The following is a 14,246-nucleotide window of genomic DNA, read 5'->3' on the forward strand; positions in this document are numbered from 1 at the left end:
TTACTGGGAGAAAAAAAAAAGACAAACAAGACATTTCCACTACCACCTCTCTTCCCACAAAAACAAACAAACAAAAACACAAAAAAACAGGAAAATCAGATTCAAACTTCAGAAGGCAAATTATGAAAGCACAATCTGAGCTACATGTGCATGCTTGATATCCTCAAATATATTTCCCATATAGATAGAGGGCTAGCCTTGGTGTCAGAATGATCTGAGTTCAAGTCCCTCCTCTGACAGGTAGGTACTGGTTGTGTGTCCTGAGGCAAGTCACTTACACAGCATAATTAAGACTATAAGTTGCAAAACGTTCACTGATCTTCATTGGGAGAGGTAGTCTCCCTGCTGGGAGTTCCCTATACCAACAAAACCACAAGTACAGAAAGAATATACATGGAACAAGTTTGGAAGAGATTATTTGGAAGGATGTGGGTTCAAATATAGCCTCAGATACTTTCTAGCTATGTGACCCTGGGCAAGTCACTTAAACCCTGTTTGTTTGCCTAGCCCCTGCGCTTCTCTCTTAGTTATTACTAAGATAGGAAGGAAAGGAAGGGAAGGAGAGAAAAGAAATTATTGTCCTTTTATACATGAAGGACCTGAAGTCCTGCCTAGCAGGAAGAACGTTAGAATGGAAAGCAGGAGACTTGACTCTGACATTTTCTGACTTTCTGACCAAAGTAAAAAACACTTCTCTGAACTTCAGATCTATTAAATATCTGAGGCAGGATTTAAATACAGGTCTTTTCCTCTTCTGTAAAATGGAGCTAATAATATTAACATGACCAAATAATGTGACCAAACACAAAATTGTGGTAAAGAAAGTCATTCAATGATTCATAGTCATTTTAAAAGTTGTTTAGCAAATATAATATCTTGACTTGTAAAATCTGTGCCAGCATAGGTTTTGTGGTCTAGGCTAATGAGCTCCCTATGCCCTAAAACACATCCACACATATAAGTATAGAGATATACTTCAACTGGCTTCTTTCACAAATCATCGGAGTGAAACTTGACTTTGATATTACCACTATCAAAACTGAAGAGTACTGGATAACTCAAATCTCATACTCATCTCTTTATAAATATGAACCATCTCAATGATGATACCTAAAATATAAGCTTATCTGTAAAGTATGCTCCAATCAAAGTAATGATGTTTCTTTTATGTATCTTATTTCCATAATTATACTATGGGTAGCAGAAAAGAAAAAGCTCTTAAGTGGGAATCAAGGAAAATGGACTCTATGTCCATAACTGTGTAATCCTTGGACAAGTCATTTCCTTCCTTGAAATTTAATTCCTAACATTCTATAATACTATCATAGTTTTCCACAGGTCTTGCTACTCATTTTTTTAAAAACCTTTTCCTTCCATCTTAGAATCAATAATCTATCTCCATTGGTTCCAAGGTAGAAGAGTAGTAAGGGTAAGGAAATGGGAGTTAAGTGGCTTCCCCAGGGTCATCCAGCTAGAAGTGTCTGAGGTCAGATTTGAACCTAGAACCTCCCACCTCCAGGCCTGACTCAATCCCCTGAGCCACTGTGATAGAGATACCATCTAGCTGCCTCCTACCCATTATTTTTTTTAGAAAAGTGCCAAAGGAAGATGAAAGAGTACTTCTTTATCTGCTATTTTAGCATTCTTTAAACATCAACGAAACTGAAAAAAAATGAGTTGCAAAAAAAAAGAAAGGGGGAAAAATCAAATTGGGATAATTATATCCAATATCTTATATTCCAAAATGACCATCGAGGAAAGAATAAATCAGAGGAAGCTACTAACTTTCAGGTAGGGAATGTATTCCTTAAGCCAACTGCAAAGTTGTTACTGGCTAGACCAGAGATTCTTAGCCTGGGATCCACAGAGTCCCCAAGGGCTCTATGGATAAATTTCAAAGGTCCAGTGAATTTTTAAAATATTTACAAACTGATTTATTTAGTAATTTTTTTCAAAAAATTTTTATGCATTTAAAAACATCACAGTAAAAAAGGATCCATAGGCTTCATCAGACTGCCAAAGGGGTCCATGACACAAAAAGTGTTAAGGAACCCTGGACTAGATTGTCTCAATGGAATCTATAGGAATCAACAAGGTTTCCATGAAAATCAACCTTCCTATCTAGGGCACTGTCTACCTATTGAAATTTCCTATAGATTAAACCACACTGAACTCAGCTCATTAATTTTCATCTTAATAAGCTCCATAAATTTAATTACACCTTATTCATTAAACTAATGATTGAATAGTTGAGTAGTAGAAAAGATGTACCACATATAATTCAGAAATAGAGTATCTCCATTTAGGTCAGTTTTAAGCAATCAATATCCAAATATAGCCCATCCCATCAGATATATAGGCAATCAACTAAGCTAAGGCACTTTTTACTTCCATTCCTCTGCAAAAATCCACTTGAGGTAGGTAAATGACTATGGTCAAGTTTGGTTGAAGTGATGTAAACAACAGACAAGGCTATAAACTTACTTCATTCTAGAACCTTGAAAACCTAAGCAAATATCATCAAAGAGTATCTAGGCACAAACATGTCAAGATATAGGCAACTTTGAAAGAAACAACTCACATTTTCTTGCATGTGATCTGGATGCTGGTGATCTCCTTAGTTTTGTGTCAATAGATATTTATGTCAAAACTAAATTAAAAGCCACTCACTGGGAGCAGATTTGCCAGGGGGAAATTTTCCTCAGAACTAATCTGTTTAGGTCTGTGCATTAATTACAGTCCACAAAATGTCCTTTTATGCTTCTGTGATTTAGACTCAGTGTTCAACTTGATAGGACATTATACAGAATAAAACTGAGCACTCTGTTGGCCAGTTGGACACCACAATGGAAGGCATTCAATCTTTACAATGGATTCCCTTTCTGAATAAAGTCTGTGTGGCTATAAGGACTGGACCACATCCTTCAAACTTTTTGCATGAAATCAGAATACCAATATAATTAATGGAAATAATGTGGGAGTAACCAGAGACTTCTAGCAGCAAAAACAGGCTACTAGTAACCTGGTCAATTTTCAATTCCATTGTGGAAAATAAGGAAAAGAGCTTCAAACTATCCTAGTAGAAAACAATGATAGATTCATTCCTAAAAGGCTGGTGACCCTTTGGATTCTCTCATCATAACTTATCTAACGTACACTTAAGTGCCAGTCAGTGAACAGGCATGAATATTCTCAATGAATCTTCTAAAATAGAATAAGTGGAAGTTATCCCTAGAATTAGCTTATACTTGAGCACCGAAAGACATTGAAATAGTAACCATATCCCACAAATTGTTTTCTGGTTTTATCAAAGTAATATAAAAGGAAAGCTAGCATCTTAATATCTAAATAGAGTAAGAAATCACCTTAAAGAATGTGTAGTCTAAAGCTATTTTATTGAGAAGAAAATTAATTAGAAATAAGGTTTTGAGTCTCTTTGCAGATTATTGTATAGTACACAAATTATGTACGTGGGAGTATAGAAACAGTCAGGGGTTAGACTTCTGATTTTATCAGAATAAGGAAGCCCCATCCATCGATGCATATTACACCTTCTTCTATATTCTTAGAAAGTTGTCTAGAATACTGAGAGCTGAGCAACTTATGTGGGGCTCATAGCCAGCATGTATCAGAGGCAGGGTTTGAACCCAGGTTTTCCTGGATTCCAGACCAGCTCTGCACCCATCACTTTATGTAGCTGCCTTTTATATTTGTGTGTATTAATAATAGTGTTAGCAGCCTACAACTATTTAACACTATAAGGTTTAGAAAGTGCTTTGGAGACAGCTGGATTAAGAGCCAGGCTTACAGACAGGAGGTCCTGGATTCAAATATGACCTCAGACACTTCCTAGCTGTGGGATATTTAACCCCCATTGCCTAGCCCTTCCCACTCTTCTGCTTTGGAACCAATACACAGAATTGATTCCAAGACAGAAGCTTAGGTTTTTTAAGTGCTTTAAGTACATGCTATCACTTGAGCTTCATACTAGAGGTATTATTATATCCATTTTATAAGTGTTCACAGAAGTATAATAATAAAAATAACTGTTGCTCTTCAGTTGTGTCTGACCCTTCATGAACCCATTTGGGGTTTTCTTGGTGAAAATATCAAAGTAGTTTGTCTCCAGATTATTTTACAGATGAAAAAACTGAGGCAAACAGAGATTAAGTGATTTGTAATAGGGACTGGATCAGAACCCAAGTTTTCTTGACTCTAATAGAGAACACAGAAAAGATAGCAATTATAGAGAACCCAGGAACTGACCGAAAGAAGTTTAGTACAATCTAAAAACAAGTAGATTACTCAGTTCTTTCCTGGAACAAATGAAATCCACCTAGTTTATTATAAATCTTAACTCTTTTTTTTTTTTTTTGGTAAATTCTCTCAATATGACTATCCAATTACCCAGTCTGTCCTCAAGTATAATGGAGACAATGAGCCTTCCTGACTACAAATTTCAGTGCCTAGTATGGTGTCTTTCACATGAAATAGAATTATTTGATCCCATGGTCCAGTGAGGAACTTCCACAACCAATAAAGATGGACACCTTGTTGGCAGCTTATAATCTTTGAAAGTCATCTGGAGCTCTGAGAAGTTAAATAACTTGCCCCGGGTTATATAGCCAGTTTCTACCACAGGTGAGACTTGAATTCAAGTCTTTTTGACTTTAAGACCAACTCTCTACTATATCAAGTTACCTTTTACCTTGCACAACAGTAGGTCTTTAATATATGTTTGTTTAACCAAACTGAACTTCATACTCTAGTCTTTTTTTCCCTTCTTGTCCTCCTGTCCCCCTAAATTAAGATTTCTCTATCAAGTCTCTTTCCCTCAGAAATTTGCTAAGTGAACCTGACCCAATGGAAACCAGTTGAAGCTAAGATGTTGTCATTCTGGAAGGCAAGTTGGAATTATGACCAAAAGGCTTTAAAATAATGCATGTCCTTTTATCCAGCAATACTCCTACTAGGTTTGTATCCCAAAGAAATTTTAAAAAGTGGGAAAGGGCCTGTTTGTACAAAAATATTTATAACTGTACTTTTTGTGATGGCAAAAAAATTGGAAAATGAGGGGATATCCCTGGATTGGAGAATGGCTGAACAAATTGTGGTACATGATGGTGATGAAATACTATTGTGCTGTAAGCAATGAAGCATTGATTGATTTCTATAAGAACTGGAAAGACTTCCATGAATTGATGTGGAATGAAATGAACAGAACCAGGAGAACATTATACACAGTAACTGAAATGATGTAGGATGAGCAGACATAATTGACTTTGCTACTAATAGCAATGCAATGATCCAGGACAATTCTGAGGGATTTATGAGAAAGAATGCTATCCACATCTAGAGAAAGAACTGTGGGAGTAGAAATCCAGAAGAAAACATATGAGTTATCACTTGTTTATATAGGTACATATGATATGGGGTTTTGGTTTTAAAAGATTACTCTATTACAAAAATGAATAATATGGAAATAGGTTTTGAGTGATAATACATGTATAACCCAGTGGGGAAGGAGATAACATGAATCATGGAATTATGGAAAAAATTTTAAATAAAATTTAAAATTAAAAATATGTCATTTCCAGTCATATCTGATACTTCATAATCCCATTTTAAATTTTCTCGGCAAATATACTGAACTGGTTTGTTATTTCCTTCTCCAGCTCATTTTACAGATGATAAAACTGATTCCAACAGGGCTAAGTGACTTGCCCAGGCTCACGTAACTAATAAGTGTCTGAGAGCAGATTTCAACTCAGGAAGACTCATCATCCTGTCTTCTGGCCCAGCACTATATCCACTTCTCCAAGTAACTACCCAATAGCAAGATATCAATGGCTGATAAATAGCTTACTGTTTGACTTCTTCCCAAAGTACAAGCCAACAAGGACATTTTCACAATATTAGAACTGAAATGGAACTTTAGGAATCATGTAGGCCAGAGGTCTACCTGAGGCACCCATGAACACTTTGTGTTTTTTATATTGATAATTATATTTCAACATAGGTTTTCTTTGCAACTGTATATAGATTATTTTATGCTTTTAAAAACATTCTGAGAAAGTTCCGAAGTTCTCACCAGAATGCCAAAGGAATCCATGATATAAAAGAACTTCTAATTTACCCAAACTCCTGCTTTTAAAGGAGGGAATAATTAAGACCAAGAAAGGTAAAGGGTCTTGCCCAAGGACACACAATTAATCAAGAGGAAATTTGGACCTGAAACTACACCTTCTCTCTATTATACTACTCTACCCTTTTCTTTAAGAGCAAGGAGGAATTGATATGAAAACTTCATATATATTTTGGGGTAGGAGGTCATTTCAATGCCTTTCAAGTCAAACTAGATATTGTGTTATTGATTCTGCCTTGTCATAGAGAAATTCTAACCTTTCATGTATTTAACCTGCCAGATCTTCCTGAGAGAAGTCTCCTTACATATGTTTCCTTATTCAGTCATTTCAGTCATGTCTGACTCTGTGACCCAATTTGAGGCTTTCTTGGCAAATATTTTGGAGCGGTTTGTCATTGCCTGTTCCAGCTCATTTTTTACAGGTGAAGAAACTGAGGCAAATAGGGTTAAATGACTTGCCCAGGATCACACAGCTAGTAAATGTCTGAAGTCAGATTTGAACTTCTGACTCTGATTCTGGTGCTCATTCCACTGCGCCACTCTACCTGGCCATACATAGGCTATTTTTCTGCCATTTACCTAAGGACCTAGTTCAGAGTTTGCCTCAGGACAGTATTTAATGTATGTTTTGACTGACAGGAGAACTGTATACCTTCAGTTAACTCTAGAACAACTGCTAAAGGGGGGAAAAAACCTTGACCTGTTGGCAGGGCCAAGACAATTTCCATGCGCTAAAATCTAGAATATAACATTTAATGGAAAAAGGAACTTCTGTGGAAAGGTCTTCCAGAATTTTGACAAAGTGGATTCAATTAAAAATGCACAAGCTTTCACTTGTCCAAACACTAGTCCGTTGGAGGATGCCTGGAGACTCTGCTGACCTTGGCAGTGCTATATGGTTCAAGGCCAGGATTTAAAATCCAGTTTTATCTCACATATGTTCATTTTGAGGTACAAAGGGCACATCACTACTACAACACAGTTGAGGGGTCAAAGTTGAAATATTTAGGTGTTTGTTTTTTTTTAACCCTTACCTTCTATTTTAGAATCGATACGTGTTGGTTCCAAAGCAGAAGAGAGGTAATAACTAGGCAATTGGGATTAAGTGACTTCCTCAGGGTCACACAAATAGGAAGTATCTGAGACAAAATTTTGAATCCAGGACCTCCCTCTCCAGGTTTAGCTCTCCATCCACTGAGCCACCTAAATGCCCTAAAATATTTGTGGATACTGTTGTGGATGAGAGAAAATGGGGAAAAGTCTGCAGCAAAGCAATACAATACCCAACAACTAAATGGTGGGAGCTGTCCCTAGAATCTGTAAGTATCTACTACTCTGTCTAGACCTCTAAATCCTAAAGCCATGAACTTCATTTCTCCTCTTCTCCACAAAATATTCAGTGTTTAAGAAACATTCACTAGACAATGACTCTGCATAGGGAATTGTGCTAAGTTGCTGAGGGAGAATAATTTAAGAGATGGATTCTGTCTTTATAGAATTTATAGTCTAGTAGGGAAATATACACATATTCAAAGAATTAGAATACATCTCAGTTCTTAGGAAGGATGCAAAGTCTGGGAAGAGAAATTATTATCAACTTGACCAAGGGACAGAAGAAGATAAGAAGAGATTTCATGGAGGAGAATTCACCAGGGGCCTAAAGGAGGACCTGAATTGGCATCTGGCCTCAGACACTTCCAAGCTGTATGACCCTGGGCAAGTCAATTGACACCAACTGCCTATCCTTTACTGATTTTCTACCTTGGAATTGATATTTCAATATTCAGTACTGATTCCAAGACAGAAAATGTAGGTTTTCTAAAACAGAATGCAACAGAAATGGAGGTAGGAGAAACAAAAGATGTTCTAGGCACTTATAATCAACTGGAACAATGATACAGATGGAGAAAGACAAGAAAGTATGCAGACTATGGATAACAGAAATTGGTCTAATTTAGTTAAATTGTATTTGGAAGAGAGTAAGGTGAGATAAGGCTGGACACCTTATACACAGCATTCCATCCTCCAACTCTGGGGATTTTTACTGCTGGTCCCCCAAAACTGAAATTCCCTCCCTCCCTCCTCATCTCTGCTTCCTGGACTCTTTGGCTTTCTTCAAGGCTCTTCTTCTATAAGACAACCTGCCAGATCCTCCCTTAATGCTATTACCCTCCACTATCTGCCCCCAATCTAGACTATCTATAGCTTGTTTGTACATAGTTGTTTCCATGTTGTCTCCCCCATTGTACTGGGAGTTCCTTGAGCGAAGGGATTTTTTTTTGGTCTTTTTTTGTATCACAAGTGCCTGACACATAGCAGATACTTAATGAATGCCAACTGACTGATACAAACTTTCATGTTACTTCCTGGACAAAGATGGATCTTAGCATCCTATACTCAATAATCTAACATAATGGAGAGCGCACAAAGGTCTACCCCAAACATTACAGAAACTTTAGTTTTGCCAACTATCTTAACTGGTCTTAGCCAATGGTTTTAACTTCCTGCCTCCTTTTCCAAGAATTAATAAAGGAGCCCCATGGTTTAATTAAAAACTAAGGATCTGATCAATGACACATGTAAAACCCAGTGGAATTGCATGTCAGCTATGGGAGAGGGGTAGGGGAATGGGAGGAAAAGAATATGAATCTTGTAACCATGAAAAAATATTCTAAATTAACTAATTAAATAAAATTTTCCATAAAAATAAATAAATAAGTTCAAGAGGAAAAAATAAAAAATAAAAACCAAGGATCAAAAATCAGCAAGAAAAAAGCAAACGCCTAAATAAGCTAGATCAGGATAGAGGTTGGGCAGTAAGTCTCTGAATGGCTGAAGAGTGAATTCCTTCACCCTTGAAGAGGCACTGGTTGAAGGCAAGAGTGGCAAGGGCAAGTGGACTTCACAGTCCACTTGTTGGTTCATAAAATCATAGGTAGGAGGAGCACAACTGGATTTCTAGCTCATCTACATTTGCTTCTGACAAACTTCCTGAGGTGTAGCCCTTTCTGCTTCCTGCCTCATATATGTATTAAAAACTCACTCCCCTGCTTATGAAAGCAACTCAGTTTTTATTACATTTTCTTAGAAGCTACCAAGGGGTCGGAGGCTCATCGTGACTCAGCTTGTCCATTATGTTTGTGAGTAGCTAATCCTCTAAGTACAAGAGCCATGACTTCAAACATACTAATTGACTTTCTGCTAGTGTAGTACCCCAACTCAGTAGGGTGACCTCAGACATGCCACTCTTCTCGACATCTTAATATCCTCTACTATAAAGCAATTAAATAGGACTAGATGATGTCATGGGGCAACTAGGTAATAACGTGGATAAACTACTGATCTTGGAATTAGGAAGACTCATCTTTCTGGGTTCAAATCTGGTACAAATTAGCTGTGTGGCCCTTGGAAAGTCACTTAACCATTTACTTCAGTTTCTTGTGTAAAATGTAAATGTAAATGTAAAATGTAAAAAGAAAAAGTCTGTAAAATGAGCTGGAGAAGGAAATGGCAAACCATTCTAGTATCTTTGCCAAGAAAATGCCAAATGGGTTCATGAAGAGTTGGACATGACTGAAAAATGACTAACACCACTAAATGATCTTTTAGACCCCTTCCAGCTCTGATATTCTAGGAATCATATGATAATACTCCTAAAAGAAATTGGGTTTTGCATCTCTCTCAGGTGTTTAGCTTCTGCTAAAACTAAAAGCATTAACAAAACAAAGTTGGACAAAAGGAGCAAAAGCATAGAATCTTAATAAAATAAATAAAATAAAATAATAAAATAATAAAATAAAATAAATTAAAAAATTTAATAAGTATAAATATAATAGAGTATAAATAGGTTCAAAAAATCAATTCCACAAGTACTAAATAGGGGGAAATGTGGCTAGAAAAGAGTTGATATAGAAAAAGATGCTGAAGTCTTAGTCCTACAAGTCCAATAGGAATCAACTTTGAGTTTGGCTGCCAAGAAGGACAATGTCAATCATTCAACAAACATTTATTAAGCATCTACTGTGTACCCTGTACTGTGCTAAATCCTGAGACTACAAAGAAAGATAAAAGACAGTCTCTTCCCTCACATTACTCACAGTTTATTGAGAGAGACAACATGTAAACAACTATGTATAAGCTGCAAAAGAGGACCTCAGACTTCATTTAGAGTAGAATTGAGTACAGAACAAGAAGTCATGGTTCCTCTATGCACTGGCCAAACCATGTTGCTATATTTTACATTAATAAGTAGAAAATGTTCAAATGAGGGCAACCAGAATGTGAAGGGTCAGATTATAAAAGGATCAGTTGGGGGTATTAGAGATATTTACCTTGGAAAAGAAAAGACTAAGAAGGAATATGGTCACTTAACTTCAAGTACTTAAACAATTCTCACCAGAGAAGAGTAGTTAAATTTGTACAGGCACCCAAGGGACACCATAGTGCATAGAGCACTGTGCTTGGAGTCAGCAAGACTTGCCTTCAAATCCAGGCTCAGACAGTTATTAGCTGTGTCATCTGAGGCAAGCCACTTAGCCACTGTTTGCCTCAGTTTCCTCATCTGCGAAATGGGGATAATAATAGCATCTACCTTCCAGGGTTGTCGTAAGGATCAAATGAGATAATATTTGTAAATAGCACTTAGCACAATGCCTGGCAAGGAGAAGGCACTTAATAAATGTTATTTTTCCTTCCTTCCTACTAATGTAAATGTAATGTAAAAAAAGAAATCTGTAAAATGAGCTGGAGAAGGAAATGGCAAACCATTCTAGTATCTTTGCCAAGAAAACTCCAAATGGGTTCATGAAGAGTTGGACATTTAAGTGACTTGTCCAAGGCTGCAAAAGTAGTAAGCCTCATAGATTAAATTTGAACCCAATCTTCTGATTCCAAAGACACTGCATCATACTGCCTTCTGCTGGCCCAACTGCAGCTAACAATAATCAAAATTACAGGGAAGCAAAAAGACAGTGAAGAAACGCCTGGTGAGCACAAGGAGATGAACATCATCAACAATGAGTTTGCACAAGCATAGCAATAAAAAAGTGATGAATTGTTTTGCCGACACTGACTCATAAAAGCTATCTCTTAAGGTGTGCAAGGCTCTCTACTAACAGAAAGCATGATGAAATCTTTTGATATAAGGAAGTAGTTGATGCTTGTTCTCAGCAGAGCTAGCCTGTACTTAAGAGTGTTAGAAGTCTGATGGTATTTTGGCTCTCCTGCCTCAAAAATCAAGGTCATCATTGTTTTTACCAACAAGGCTATAGCTGCTAAGTCTTCATTCCTCAAGTTACTCCCTGGAAGTAAGTTAGATGCACTGGGACATTACAAGAAGCCTTTCAGGTCAGTGTTAGGCATATGACCTGGAAACCTGACAGCTAGTCAATCAACTTAGAGTCCATAAAGTTCCACCCCGTGTGGTATGATGGTAAAGGATCAGAGTCAGAGACTTGGGTTCAAATTCCATTTCCGTCACTTGTGTGATCTCAAGCAAATCATATAATTTCTCTGGGTTTCAGTTTCTTCAAAACAAGAGGGATTGCACAGAATAGATATGATCCCCCAGAGTCCCAACCGCTTCTACATCTATGTTTCTGTGACCCAGAGTTTTCTAACTTACATCTGCAACCTAACAAACTCTGTGAGAATGGGGGAAGCACTATTTATTTATTCTGTGCCCCAAGGTGGAATTTATTAAGAAGTCATTAAAAAGTCACTGTCCTTTGTTAACTGGAATCATTGAATTTGTTTATCTCTGTAGGTTAACAAAAGAACTGTATGAAAGAAGCCATCACTCAACCTGCAATGTGACCACAGACCACATCATGAAGTAAAAAAGAGAGGCGGAAACAGCTCTGAATTTGGAGATAGAGGACTCTGGATTTAAGTGCTAGCTCCCCACCTTTTTTTCCCTTAAGCGATGTTCAGTTTCCTCACTTGCCCAAATGGGATAATAACAGTTGTAGGACAAAGACCCAGAATTATATTGGGGTAGGCACTACGTCAGCTGGGAGGCATCACTTAAGCTTGGACTATGGTTCCTAAAATGGAGATAAGGCCACTGGTACCGCCTCCCCTGCTGGAGTGTTTGGGGAACAAATGAGATCATGTTTCATGAAACTCATTTTCTTTAGAATTCTAAAGCTCCAATGAATCCAAATGTTCATCATCTCCCTCTTTCTCGTAAGCTGAATAAATCTGCCTCTTCACATAGGTTTAAATGGAAACATCTCCAAATAGATTAGTTGGGAGCAAGCTGGTTAAAGGTCATGGACTCCTCAGTAAGCTACAAGCAGCTACTTCCCACCTCTGGATCTCAGGTTCTTTTTCTATAAAATGTGTGAGCATTAGACTAAATGGTCACTAACATCCCCTCCCATTCTCCCAGGCCCTGGACTCTCCAGTTTGGGGGGACCCCTGCCTCCTTTTTCCAGGTCAGCAGTGGGTAAAGCAAGAACAGTGAAGGGGAAATGGACCGATCCCAAGGATGACGTCCAACACTATAAAAGGCCACTGACTCAAGAGTCAGCATGCTTGTGAGACAGCTTCATTGAGAAGCTCTGTAAGGAAAAACATCACTTCTTTCCTGTGTTTCCTCTTAGATTTCCGACTCTGGAGGGGTCCAAAAATTTCTCAGCAAAAGATTAAAAGGATTCTTTGCCTTTTTTTCCCCCTTTCCCCCTTTTTTTCCTTTTTAAAGCTTAAGAAGCTTAGCAAAAAGGGACATTTCTGTTTCATGTTTGTGTAAAAGAACATTGAGAAGTACATCAGGCAAGTGGGAGTTTAAGCAGCCAGCTGAATGTTTCTTTGGCCTGTCCAGTCACTATTGTTTAGGAGTTATGTAAAGGCATGAGCCCACTGCCAGTCTTTGAAACAGAGAGGCTTCAGCTGTTTCAAGGGCTTGGAACAGCTGCATGCCAGCCTGCAGCCTGAAAAGGGAGGGGTAGAGCGATGGGGGAGCAGGCAAATGTTTCCCTTGCTTCAAGCTGGATTTCTAAGCAGCTCTTCCAGAGTGCCCTCGTTTGGGGCTGTGACAGGCTCGGTGACAAGCCTGAAACTGGCAGTGGGTCTGAATAAGATAACATCCTTTTCTGGCTCTCCGAACCAACGGAGGATTTCAGAATGTTCTTTTCACTGCTGCGTCCTCAGTGTCTCCATGGGTCTGGAACTGGGTTCTCAAGTAACCTGTGCTTGTGACACTCACAGCAGAACTCGGGAAGGAGAGCAGCCCTACTTGGCCTCCCCTCTTTACTTGCGACTGCTCTGAGATCCAATCCAGTGCCAGCATGAAGTCAATTAGAATTTCACCAATTTCTAGACTTAGGGGCCTCATTCTACAAGAATTTGCCCATTTTCTTAAGGTAAAGCCACAGAGCAAATGAGTTAGAAACACAGACAAGAAACCAACTAGTCTAATCACCTTTTTTTGTTTTGTTTTGTTTGTCCAAATATAGGATATGGTCCATTTAGAAAACTTTTGACATGGAAATTTCTTCTACCATTTAAATCAATAATTCCTTATAGTCTTAGAGAATTATCTAGAGTTACTAAGAAGTTTAAAGGAATTGCTCATGATTACACCAGCCACTGGCCTGCCATCTATTCCTCTAATAGCCTTTGCCTTTACAAAGGGGAAAACAGAGGCTCAGAAAGGGCCAGTTACTTGCCCAAATTGATAGAGCTGATCAGAGGCAGAAATGGGACTAAAAACTCTGCCTACTAACTATATGGTGCTGAATCCTTGGCTGTTCAGGTAGGCTAGGAATTTTTTTAAATTATCAAGTGGATAAACACAGTTTCTAAATTATAGTGGGAGCCAAAAAATTGTGAAGGTTAAACTTGCTGCATGCATCTACTACCATTAACTCCAAGGCTACTTTTTTCCGTTCTAATTGGGCATCTCAATATCTGTTCAGGAGTAAAGAACAAATTTACATGGTCACTAACATCCACATTAGCTAAGAGATACCTGGATGCAGCTTCTGAGTGGAGATCTCTTTTTTAAGTCAGACACTCACATCCCACTCTCACTACCCCAGGTAGAGTCAGAGGGGAAAAAACCATTCACCAAAGGTTTACGATTACAACTAAAGGCTCC

General features: G+C 38.0%; 1 protein-coding gene across 20 annotated transcripts in view; it reads right to left on the reverse strand.

Moving 5' to 3' along the window:
- TACC2 (transforming acidic coiled-coil containing protein 2) overlaps positions 1-14,246 on the reverse strand; it is a 305,302-nt gene that overhangs the window by 216,158 nt on the left and 74,898 nt on the right. The gene's annotated exons all lie outside the window — the stretch shown is intronic.

Source organism: Monodelphis domestica, chromosome 1 (genome assembly GCF_027887165.1).
Source record: "Monodelphis domestica isolate mMonDom1 chromosome 1, mMonDom1.pri, whole genome shotgun sequence".
Classification (NCBI taxonomy): Eukaryota; Metazoa; Chordata; class Mammalia; order Didelphimorphia; family Didelphidae; genus Monodelphis; species Monodelphis domestica.